Consider the following 13670-nt stretch of genomic DNA (forward strand, 5'->3'; position numbering starts at 1 on the left):
TGTTCTGAATTGATTTATATTTACAAGGCCTGAGTCCACCATTCTGCTACTCCAGCTGACCAAAGCATATCATGTTACAGCCTTTCTTCTACCTAGCCTCCTTCAGTAGAGCCCAGCGAGGACATTTTTGGGGCATGCCTATGCAGCAGAAGCCCCATGTGGAAATCTCAAGGGGATGCGATACAGAATTGAAAGCAAGGTGCAAAAATTAGAGGAAGCAATAGAAACCAAGATTCTGACTCCAAAGCAGAAAAATTTCTGTGTAGACCTTCTCCCGTGGAGAAGGATCAGGATGTAATTTGGAATTTAAAGTGCTAATGGAAGTCACAGACAAATGATGTTTTATTTTATTTTTTTTAAGATTTATTTATTTATTTGAGACAGAGTGCATATGAGCACTGGGTGGGGGGGGGAGGGAGGGACAGAGAGAGAGGGAGAGAGAATCCCAAGCAGACTCCACACTGAGTGTGGAGCCCGATGCAGGGCTTGATCTCACAACCCTGAGATCACGACTTGAGCTGAAACCAAGAGTTGGATGCTTAACTGACTGAGCCATCCAGGTGCCCCACAAATGATGTTTTAAATCTTTGTGGTCCTGTGAGGGTTTTAAATATTCTTTTTTTTTTTAAAAAAATTGTTGTCTAAAATCTGTCTAAAATCTAAATTGCTTTGTTTGGTGTTCTTCTGGTGGCTCTCGTCACTCACACTGGGCCAGCTGGTGTGATAACAGCCTTTCTTTCTCTTTCTGTTGAGCAGACGTAGGTGTTTTTAGTGTTGGGCTTCACAAACGTGTAACCAAGGAAGATGACTTAGAAAACAAAAATAGAAGTTCCCCATATTGAAAAAGTAAGTCAACTTCTTTTAGTTCAGACCCCCGGATGATGACAGTAATCATAGTCGCCCCTCAGTGAGCGTTCACTGCATTTGCTACTACGACCCGGGCATTACTGTCTGCCATTTTATAGAGGAGAGCACGGAGGCTCACATACACTAAGCAAGCTAGTTATAGAAGCATTCAAGTCCAGATCTGTTGGGCACAGCAATTGATTGGGAGATGGTCACATGACCCAAGCTAGGCCAATGGAAGTTTCTAAGATTAATTGGTAAGAGAATTTCTTCTGGGAATCCTGAAAAGTTAATGTAAGCTTGAACTTTCTTGATAAACATCTGAAGGGAACATATCTAAGAGTGAAATCGAAGCAGAGAAAAGCACCAGAAATGGAGAAAATTGGGTCTCTGAGGACATGATTTCAGCATCTGGATACAGCTATGCCTGAAGCCAACAACTCTTGGATTGTTAAGTTACATAAAACAATATATTCCTTTTGTTTGTTTGTTTAATCCTCTTTGTTGGAAAAGCTAGAGTCACACATTCATGCAGGCAGTCTTTTGACCCCCATATGGCTGTATAAGAATGGGTTTTGGGCCTGAAACCTTTTCTTGCCAAGAGATAGAGTCCTTGCGGCCTGTGCTGGGCTTATTGCCTTGTGTCAAAATAACTCCTCCTGTTTCGGATTTGGTGTGTGCTCTTTTTTTCTGGGTAAGCATGTGTGTCATATGGCACCTGGCCAACCCTACTATTTCTCTCCTCTTTGGGGAGGGGGCTGAGTCCTTCTACTGGAGCACAAGTGAGGTATGTACAGGCCAGTCACCCTGTGTCAGCTGCTAGGAGGGACCTGCTGGCCATGGGGGACTGATGACCACCACTGGAACTGCTCTCAGTTTTTTCTGTGTGCATGAAATGTTGTTCCATTCAGGGCTTGACTGACTTATGTCTTCCTGGGAATTTTGGTACCACAATTAAGTGGACGTAAGTGTTTGGGCTTCTGTTCCTGGTAATGGGCAACATATGTCACTTGCTTGACACTCTTTGGAATAGTTTTCAGTCTTGAAACTGAAAACTGAAAGGATCTTGACTATTCTACTTCCATTCCCAAACTTTCTCTGAGTCTCCAGGTAAGCCCAGTCATTTCTCCTGCCCTTCCCTCTCTCCAGGATCTACCGTCATTACAGTGCTATCATTACTGTACTATATTTTTACATATCTGTCCTTCATTAGACTGCAAAATCCTATAGAGCTGAGATAATGCCTCTGTGTGTGTGTGTGTGTGTGTGTGTGTGTGTGTGTGTATTTAATTCTTGCCTCTAGGGCCAAATTGACTCTAAAAATGCAAAGCAATCTTCAGTATTTAAACAAGAAATTCTCTAGTTAGCTTTATACACCCAGGTGTAGGTTCTCCAGCCACTCCCTAATATTATATAAAATAATATAATGTAATAAAATATAATGTGAAATAATATAATACAATATAAATAATAACCCCTCCCATGCTTCTCAAACCTTAACACGCAAACAGATCATCTGAGGGTCTTGTCCAAACGTAGAGTCTGTTTCAGACTGGGGTGGAGCCAGCGATTCTTGTTCCTGATGAATGCTTTGGTTCTTTGAGAAGCAAAATGTTGGATATGAGTCATTAGCTTCTCTAGGAAGATGTCAGGTCAGAGCAGGTAGGAACCTTCTGATAAATCCCTGACTTGTTAGGTTGTAAAGATGTATTTTTCAAGAGCTAAATTCAAATTCTAACTTTATTCTAATGGAGATTAAATTACTAAAATAAAACTTGAGGTACACAGAGGCATTATTTTCTTAGTCAACCAGTAAGTAGTTTTTGAGCACTGACTTTGAGCCTACCTCTTGGCTAAATATAATAACATACAAAGGAAAATGGGACTAGTTCAGTGTAACCAATTTTAGACCCGGAGAGAAAAGAGATTCTCTCCTGCTGATTTAGGAGTGCTACTCAAATTTGTCATACCTCAAATATCTTCACTTTTTCCATTGCCTTGGTAGTTCTTTCCTTAACATTGCAGAATAAGAGAAGGTTCTAGAGCTCATCATTCATTCACAATTTGATATGTATTTACTCTGCTTTCTTTCCTTTTACCCAAAAGAGATCCACCAAGTAAGGGAATTGGGATTTTGCTCTGGTGGCTGAACCAATCCTGGGGCAAAGGGATAATGCTAGGGGAAGACAGTGGGGATCCCACAGGACGAAGCTTTTATTGCTAGATTTCTTTAAGAGAATGTTATATACCCAACCATGTCGCTCAGTAGAAATGGCACCAAAGGTAAGATGAAGTCTACTTATTTTGAAATTTTACATCTGGACCAGAAGAATCACTGAAGGTCAGTGATTGCAGGGAACTTGGTGATTGCTGGGTCCAAGATTATCTCCTCGTAAAGAAGGAACCCATAACCCTGAATGTAGTCTGACTTGACCCACACATGTGTCTAGTGCAGTGTGGGCACCATTCTTCCTGGTTGGAGCTCTTTTTATAGCACAGGAAGCAGTGAAGCAGGGGTGGCTAAGAGCCTACACCCTCCTCTGCAGTCAGGCGGTTTGGGTTTGACGCCTACTTCTTCAGTGGCTAATGGGCTCTGAGTGTGTTTTTTTGGGCTCTCTGTGTCTCAGTTCCTCATTTATAAAATAAAGATCATGGTAGTAACTACTTCAATGGGCTGTTGTAAAGATTAAATGAGTTGATACAGGTAAAGCAATTAGAGCAGTGCCTATCCGGAGCAGGTGGCCAGTAAATATAGGTGGCTGTTACTATCCTCATTACTGTTGCCTTCCGGGATGTGACTTCAAGGCTACCAGTAAGGAACCTCTGCTATGGATGAGCCCTGAACTCCAGGCTTCCCCTACCTACTTGCCATTGCCTCATACTCTATTATTATGCTAATTGTGCCTCCCCAACCAAAAAAAAAAAAAAAAAAGGCTCACATTACACAGAGGACAATGTGGCTTAAAATGCCAATATTCCTAAGAGAGGGATCATGATAATTTACTTTCACTCTACATTAGGAAGAATCAACATTGGATCCTTTCCCAGAAACAGGTTTGCAAGGAAGAAAGACCACAAGGCTTTGGGAGTCCGGAATGTCAGGGTGATGGGGAAAGGGTGGTAGCTGGGACAGGGAGGACGGAGTTGTGGGTACAGAAGGCAGTCTGTCCAAGGCCAGGCTCCCCTTAGCACCTTCAGTATCCAGGATCCATTCTCTCTCTGACCCCTTCTCCATGAGTCTTCGCATTGGAATAACTGCGTATCCAAGCTTCGATCCCTTTCGCCTACAGAAGTCTGAAGGGCCATTGAAAACTCCTCATTGCATAGGGGAAATGGAGCTCAGGGTTGCTGGGCCCAGAGCATCCCAGGGAGTGACTGGCTTAGGGCAGAGTTTCTCAACTTCGGTGCTATTGGCATTTGGTGTTGGACCATCTTTGTGGGAGGTTTAGCAGGACCCTTGGCCTCCACTCACTGCAAGCCAGGAGTACTCTTTCCAGCTAGGTGGTGACAACCAAAAATGTCTCCAGACATTGCCAAGTGTTTCCTTGGGAACAGAATTGCACCCAGCTGAGAACGCTTGGCTTAAGCCTCTCTAAGACCCAGTGATTTGAATCTCCTTTGGTCTGGCCAGACTGGACTCAGATCAATGGGATCATGGGCTTATTGACTTCTATTCTCCACAAGGAGATTCTCACCCACCCCCACCTTCCTCTGGACAGAATTTACGTGAGCCTCAATTTACTTGATGTAGTTAAGTATTTTGTGATAAGAGGAGGATGTTTGCTCCTGGCTAGAGGTGACTATCTGAACATACAGCAGCCTATCCTAGGTTAGAGGAGAGGGTGACTCCTAGGTGCCCACTACCCTAGCTGTGGGCTGGGGACACTCAGATTTTGACAACCACATAGGATCACCTCAAACTCCTGTTTTCTCAGAGACGGGAAGCCAGCTTCAGCTCCCAGAGATGGTCGGAGGGAACAGAGAAAGGAGTATAACCAAACAAGAACCGAGTTTGTAAAATGATCCTATGACACTCACTGTTGTCCGAGAAAAGTGGACTGTGTTCATGAAAAGGAATTTATTTTTTGGTTTTTATTTTTTTCTCCTTCAGTTGAACTCAGTTGAAAGTCGTTATGAGTGAGACTTTTGGAGTCAGACACCTAGGTTCATATCTTTCCTTCACTACTTCCTGCTGTGTGATGCTGGGCGAGTTCCTAGACCTCTCTAAACCTCAGTTGCATTGACTGGAAATGTGAATAATAATTACACCTACCTCCCAGGGTTAGGCATAATTAAGCTCCATGTAACACTGATGCGTCCTGGGAAATGAAGATCCCAAGTGCACCTCAGTCCTCAATCCACAAGGCTCCCATCGGCTGGTTCCCCGATTGCCCGGCAGCCTTCCTCTCTGCTTCTTTCTCAGCGCAACTTCGAGTGTCTTCCAAATGTGTATTTCTCAGTTCTCCAGGGATTGCTCGGCTACCAGTCGTGGCTGAGACTGGATAAGCACCTGGAGTGTGGGGATTTGGTCAAGTGTGCTTTTGGCAGCAAAGCCAGGCTTGGGGTGAGCTTGTGATGTGGTACATCTCACAGCCCAGAAACTTAGGCAGGAAGCACTCTCCTCTGGGCTCTTCCAGAACCCCCAGTCACACCCACGTAGGCACCTGGAACAGGAGTCCCTGGTGTCGTGTGATAATTGTTGGTCACCTTATCCCTACTGTTTCAGCTCACGAAGATGAGGTCTGAGATGTCTTCACTGGAGGGTCTCAGTGTGTGTGAAGGCAATCAACATTTCAAGACACACCAGCTGGAAAATTCTTTCATAATATGAATACTGTAAATATTTATTTAAGCTTCCTCTCCCCTCCACTGACATTTCAGAAGCAAGAAAATTGTTGAAGAGGCCAGATTTTTACACATAATATTTATAAAGTATACTTTGGGCAGGGAGAGTGTAAACATCTCTGTCCTGGATTTTAACTCTTAGTACAAATTACTTCTTTGGGACTGAGATGGCATTTCAGATTAGAGAGGGAGAGTTATGGTGTTTAACTAATTTGCCGGAGGTCACACACTTAGTAAATGACTTTGGAGTCAGACAGAATTCGGCTTAAATCTCCACGTCGATGGTAGTTATTTGTGTAAATTCAGCATGTTGCTTAATGTCTCCGAGCCTTGGTTTCTGTATCTGTAATAGGAGGATAGGGTCGGGATGATTACATAAAATAAACAATGTCAAGTTCTGAGTAGGGTGTTGGCATATAACATGGGTTCAATGAATTTAGCTACAATGATAATTATACAGTTACTTAGATGATCATTTTACAATTCCTGTCTGTCCCCACGACCATTCCTTTATTTACTGGCACCAATGGACAGGAAGCTGTGTTCGGTCAATGCCTAACAGGATACTTGATATTTGGGGTGTTGATTAAGTATTTGAATGAATGAGTGAATGAACAAATAATGAGGCCATGACACAGGAGGTTTTCACTGATCAGTGAATTTCTAAATTGATATGCTGGGAAAACTTGTTGAAAATATCTAAGGCCCAGTAATGACTACTGAGTACAAATGTTACTGAACTAGGTTGCCGAAGGTCTTTGGGCAGGAAGGCAGCCAGAGGGCAGAGTTTACCAGTGACTGATTAATGGCAAACCCTTGCTGGAGGTCAATGGAAACAGTTCTATCTGTGGGTAACTTTTAAACAAGGCAATTTGCAGGAAACTGGGGAATTTTCTTCACCCTCCCAACTCTGCCCAATGTTGTCTCTCTGTCATTGGAGAATGATTCCTTTGGACTAAGTAGTGTTTAGGGTAGGCTAACTGCATTTAAAAAGACAGAGACCCAACATGTGTATTACTTGTTCTTTGATCACATTTGGAGGGCACATATGTACACAGGGTGGCCGTCTTCCATTCAGGGACCCAGATTGTTGGAGGTTTGCCAAATCACCCTAGGGATCACCTCCCTTCCAGCCAGCTGAATGGGGAAAAGAGCATAGAGAAGGGCTCTATGGGAGATGTTCGTTAGCCAGACTTACAGTAGCACTTAGCACGTCTGTCTCTGTTTCACTGGTCAGCACTCACTCACGTGGCCATACCTGACCGCAAGGGAATCTGGGAAATGGAGTGCCTGGCCGGGCCACGGCTTTCCAGTCACATTAGTGCAGCAGGAAGAGGGACAAAAACATCTGGCAATCTGTGAACTGTCTTTGCCACACCTTTTAAGGAGGCAATATCTCTGGGAAGGGTGAGTTAGTGTAAATTGGTTTGTCCCTGCCAGAGGAAGGAGATCCTCAGTTAAGGCTTTCTCCTGGAAAAAGTGGAGGAGAAAGGTTTGGGGCTGCCAAAGCAGAGTGGTGCAGGCAGTGGGGGAAATAACTGGGGCCGACCTGGGACCTAGGGTCCTTGTCTCGGGGGTGGGGGAAGTGCGGTTTCAGAAAAAGCACAGGAGAAATGTAAGATAAAGACAAAAAGTCTCGGAAGTCCCAGTTTTGTAGAGGGGAAGAAACAGCTGCCCTACAGAGAAGCAAAATGGTGCCGTGGGCACCTTTGCCGTAAAGCAGTTACAAGCCACTTGTGGGCTGCATTCAGGTGCCGTGAACTGTGCGGGGAGAATGGGGGCACGCTTTCCTCCTCACTGCTTTTCCTCCTCCAAGGAGAGTCAGGCTCATTATGTCTCTAGGTGGATTTTATAGTTCTGGATTTGAGCCTAAAAGTTGCATGTGGTTTTCAAATACTTATTTTATCACACACTCCACGATTACTTCCATTATGTGTGGCTAACATTCGAGTCTTTTCAGATTTAGTAGGGATATAAAAGGTTTAAATAAGCCCAATATCAGATGTGTCTGGGATTCCATTTCTTGCATGCAGACTGTAAATAAATGCTGATGAAAAATATTTTAGTTCCAAATTCTGCCACCCCAAATCCTACAAATATGCACATTAAAGCCCTATAATCCCATAAAAGCCTTTTTACTTGTAAATAACACTATCTTGTTTTCCATCTCAAATTTCTTCTCCTGTAATTACACAATATTTGGTTTCCCCTTTTTAGGCAATTCAAATTAAAACTTATTTCATTTCATAATTACAAACATTCATTTTGAGTAAAAGACTAATTTGACGGGAATTTCGTTCCAGTGATATTGTAACCTAGACTTGTAATAGCAAAGCCATCCATCTCCTTTCTAATGTCTTGGAATCTTTTAAGACTCTACCCCAGCTAAACATTTGCATTTGGAAAGTTTTATCCTTTTTCCTGAAATAATAATGCTTTATTAAGAGCACTGTGTGATTTGATTTTTTTAAAAAAAGCATGATTTAAATCAAAGACTTCAAGATATAAAGAATTTAAAGGGTGAGCCATTTCACCCTCTTAGTTTTGGGTTATTTTATAACTCCCACTAGTTCTGGAGTAGAATGTTGCTTGGAAAATGTTCATTATTAAGTGCATTTTCAACCGTTTCCTGGAAAAGGAGAAAGAAAATATTCTTTGTCTGGGTGTCATGATAGGTGGTAATTTTGCAATGTTAGATGAAGTGTATGTTATTACTATTCTGAATATGGACAGAGGAGAAAAAGAACAAGCTGACTGGACATTTATAGATGGGTAGTTCATATCTAGGAAAACACAGGGTCTATTAACTAAAAAAATACATTGAGAACGTGCCAAACGGAGTGCTTGCAAGGTGTTTATCCACTGCAGTGTAAACAAAACAAAACAGTCCAAGACACAGTGGTGTATGACAGTAATTTATCACGATCTCACAGTTCTGGGGCTTGATGGGTTCAGAGGGGCAATTTTTGCTTGTCGGGGATCTTCATGTGGTTGTAGTCAGATGGTGGTTGAGGCTGGAGGCACCTGAAGCCTTCATCGCACACGCTGCCAGTTCTCAGGCTGGAGCACTCGGTGGGGGCTGTTGGGGCATCTCTCTCTCCAGCAACCTCAGTCCGTGGCTAGCTTGGGCGTCTTCACAGCACACGGGTCTCACGGTAGTCGGACTTCTGACGTGGTGGTTGGTCTCACCCCCAGAGCATGGGCTCCAGGAGACCAGGACAGAGGTGGTAAGGCTTTTTCTAATTTTCTAATTTCAGTTCTCCTCATTCTGTTGGCTGTGAGTGAGTCATGGGGAGAGTCCAGGTTATTCTCCAAGGTTACGAATAGAGGAAGGCGTGGGTCATTCGGAGGCCATCTTTACAACTGCCTACCACAATCACCAAGCCATTGATGAGCTGCCTACTCAGACCATTTTAGTGGGTGACGCGACCACACCACATCAGATGAGTGTTTGTATTCTGAGAGGTGAGTGTTGGTTAGTGCTGGCAGGGGAGGGAACAGATGGAGGCTCTTTTTTAGGACTATCTCATGCTGTTTGAATGGTGCACGCATGCGTGCCTGTGTGCGCGCGTGCGCACTTTGGGTAGTATTTAGGAGTTCCCTGATTACAGTTTGACTTAAGCTGGGGTAAGGAGGAGAGAAATATCAGGTGCCCACTGTGTGCCAGGTTCTATGCTACACACTTTAAACATTTAATATTATTTTTGGGAGACTGTTGACGGAGTGGTCATATTCAAATCCTCGGTGGCTTTGTTACAAACCATGGGACTCTGAACAAGGGTAAGTTAACTTCCCCGGGGGCTCAGTTTTCTCATCTCTACTGTGTTTGAAGGACTTTTGTTCTTAGAGAGAAATGCTCAGCTCTCTTTTCACTTTTTTAATGCCCATTTTATTAATCTTATGAATTTATCTATGAGAATATTTAAAAAAATTTAAAAGCTACAGATTTCTGTCTTTATGTACTGTTTATACAACGAATGAATAAAAAGTCATGAATTTAACCAATGACATTTTTGAAAACATGTAAACAGTGATTACTAGTTAAATCTAAGATTTCTAAATATTTAATTAAAATTATAAGTCTAATTTATCCTATTCTAAATATTTTAAATACTTTGGAAGGCAGATAACGCTCATACAATATTAATGTGTTTATAGTACTAATCAGGACCCTTACACCAAAACCAGGTGTAAAAATGGTAACATACCTGTTTGTTTCTTCATTATCTCTATTCCTTTTCTGTTTATTTTCCCCAGGCAAAATGCTTTGGTGCATTTGACTCACCTGGAGATTCAGAGTGACCCTCCCAACTTATTGAGGTTGTGGGTAACAGGTTGACATCCTCCCTCAACCAGAGTTCCTAATTTCCCTCTTGTGCTTTATTTTTCGGCATAGCACATTTCTTCAGTGGAAGTGTATATTGTACTCATTTGTTAAATGTCTCCACATTCCTGCAGATATTTTTTGGCAGTACACTGCTGTATTCTCAGTGTCCAGAACAGTACCTGGCACATAGGAGTGAATCACAAAGATTTATTGAATGAACAGATGATGTATTCTGGACCAGGATAGTGATCCATGATCCACGAAATGGATCCATGAAACACGCATGTCTCTTCCATGGAGATTTTGAATTGACTACCCTGTTGGCAGACTCTGATGTAAGTCAGATGTCATTCACTTTATGATGAACTGTTCAAATCCTGGGCTTTGACCAAGTAATCGTTTTTTGTTTTTTTTTTTGATCAAGTAGTCCTCCTGAACCATACTGATTCGTATCCCTCTTTATAGGTCCAGGGGAGTGCATTTTAGTGTTGCTTGCTCTGAACTGGGGCCTAATCCATGTCAATCATATCAAATCAGTTTGGTGCCCTGACCTGGAAAATTTCTTCCTCATTGACCAGTAGGACCTACAGTATTAAAACCCACATTACAGGTTTGGAAGGATGAAATGGGATGACCCACATAAGGTGAAGAGAATAAATAGAGAGTTACTATCCTTGCTGAAAAAGAGAGCCAGTTGTTTTCTCCATAGGAATTATGAGGCATTCCTTTGTTTCAGTTTGGATGACAGGAAATGTACATTGTATATTTGCACCTATAGAACCGAGCACTGTGTCTCTCACAACAGGTCTGAGCAAATATAGGAAGATGAGTTAGTAATGAATCCTAGAACAGTGAAGAGTTGTCCGCTCCCATCTTTCTCTTCTTTTCTGCACAGCTCCATGACCTAAAGATTGTAGGAGCAGAGGGGACTAGTATTTGTTGAGCGTGTAGTTAGGTGCCCTGAATTTTGCTGGGTGATATACAGCTATTATTTATTTATTCCAACCAGTAGCCAACTGAGATCTGCGTTCTTTTGTTTTGTTTTAAGTATAGGTTCTTTTTTTGTTTTTAAAGATTTTATTTATTTATTTGACAGAGATAGAGACAGCCAGCGAGAGAGGGAACACAAGCAGGGGGAGTGGGAGAGGAAGAAGCAGGCTCATAGCGGAGGAGCCTGATGTGGGGCTCGATCCCAGAACGCCGGGATCACGCCCTGAGCCGAAGGCAGACGCTTAACCGCTGTGCCACCCAGGCGCCCCTTAAGTATCGGTTCTTTGCATGCCATCTTATGGATATAGAAACCGAGGCTTAGGAAGTTAAAGTCACCTAGCTAGCAGGCATCAGAACAAGAATTAGAACTCAACGTATGACTGATTCCAAACTGTTTTTTCCCATTATACTGTGTTTAAAGGGGAAGACATCATTCCTGAAGAACGTGATAACAACTTCTTTGAATGTTCTTACGGCTTTGTCAGTTGGTGTATCTTTTCAATCCCAATCAGTAAGAGTTTATTATTGAGCAAATTTTCCAAATGAAAACTTGTGTCCAATATGGCCAGGGACCTAATGTCAAATACGTGGGTGCAAATGGCATTTATGTGTTGGACCGAGTGTAAAATTATTTAAATATAAATCTACTATGCTAGTAGTATAATTATGCTAGTATTTCAAGAAGATTTAGTCTTAGAAAGGGAATTCATCAGTACACATTTTAAATTTAAATGGATATTGTAAATTTACCCTCTAAAATGTATACACAACTAATGAATCATCGAGCCTTACATCGAAAACCGGGGATGTACTGTATGGTGACTAACATAATATAATAAAAAATCATTATAAAAAAAATAAAATAAAACAAAGGGAAAAAAAATAAAATGTAATAATTGATACCTCACAAGGTTTTTGGTTATATAGATGTCCTTAGCTTTAAAAGTTTCTACCAATATTTTTGGCAAATGCTGCTTTAATATGAGTTAAAGGGTTAATGAGGTTGTGTCTTCGTTGTTCTTATTTATTAGCTGGATAATTTCATCTGTTCTGTGAACTCACATTCATATTTCTTGTGCTCATTTTTGCATTGTTTTTTTCCTATTCACTTGGACATTTTTTATGCTAGAGATATTAACCCTGACCATTATATGAGTTATAAATACTTTTCTCATGTCCTGCCATTTGTCTTTCAACCTTGACCATAGCATCCGTTTTCTCAGCAAAATTATTCTGTAAATGTCATTATAAGAGAGAATATAATCTGTTATAATGTTGGTTTGAGAATAACAGCATTAAATAAATATGTTTAATGAGTAAAATAATATTCACAGAACTAAATTGTCCTCTGGAAAAAAGATACCTAATTCAGTATATGGGAAAGCTAGCCCTAGAAGACCTAGTAATATAATTTTTCATCTGTCAACAGTATAATACTATATTATAAATAGCAGAATAACTTCTGGAGAAATTTGCCTCAAAATAGAATGAAGACAGGACTACTTTAGACTGTACCAGCAAAATATACTTACGTTCTAGAACTGATATATATAGGGAAAAATAGAGTACAAAGGAAAATCTGCCCTTAGTGGCTCAAAAAATCTCATTCTAAGAAAAGTTTTTTCCCTGCTGCCAAACAAACGTACAGGACGATCTCTTTTTACATGAGCGTGGGTCTTCCTACCTTTGCCTGTTACTTGTCACCACTGGCCCAGGAGTGATAATTACTAAGCAATCTAATTGAGATTGATGATGGCTGTGGGATAGTGGGAGTCTTGGTTCTATCAGTTATTATTTGTATAGACTTGAACAGTTTACTTAGCACCCAGCCTCAGTTTCCCCTTCTGTGGAGTGGGAGTAAGAAAGCCCACTTACAGGGACATTGGGAAGATTACATGAGATAAAATACATGAACCTAGTTTAGAACCCATATATTGCTATAAATCGTAAGTTCTTGGATATGATAGTTCATTCATCACATAATTTTCAAATAATGATGGCTAAATTAATCAATCACTTATGTTTTACTGAGGGAATGAAGTTTGGGAAGAAAAGAAGACACAGGTTCTGCTTTAATAGGCCTTCACATCTACTAATTACACTTTGCATGTATATAACGCCTTAGAGTTTACCAAGTGGTCTCCCCCGCTCCGTGTTTCTTATCCATTCATTCATTCATTCAACCATGGAACTAGAATGGTGATAAATCGGGCAGTCACGACCTCATGGTTAGAGAAAAAGCAAGTACACAGAAGAGTAAGTGAAATATGTGCAAATTATAATACTTGCCGTGGAGAAGTGAAGCATGGGTGGGATGGAGAATGACAGGTATTTTCGGAGGGTGGTTGGAGACGTCTCCTTGAGGTAGTCACAGTCAAGGCATGCTATTCCTGGAGCAGGAAAGAGCTTAGCATGTTCAAAGAGCAGAAAGTGCTGGGAGGTGTGTGTGCAAGGCGGAAAGTGCCTCAGGCTCGAGATGGAGAGACAACACCGGGCTGGATCCTGGAGGGCTCTCTGGGCACACTAAGGAGTTGGGATTTTATTCCAGGTGCAACGCAAAAGCCCTGGAGGCTTTTAAACCAGAGAATTTCCAAATGTTGAGAGGATTGCTTTACTGCTCTGAGCATGGATTGGAGGGGGTAGGGGTGGAGGGGTGGGTTAT

Source organism: Ursus americanus, chromosome 1, assembly GCF_024610735.1.
Source record: "Ursus americanus isolate L20-20 chromosome 1, mUrsAme1.1.p, whole genome shotgun sequence".
Classification (NCBI taxonomy): Eukaryota; Metazoa; Chordata; class Mammalia; order Carnivora; family Ursidae; genus Ursus; species Ursus americanus.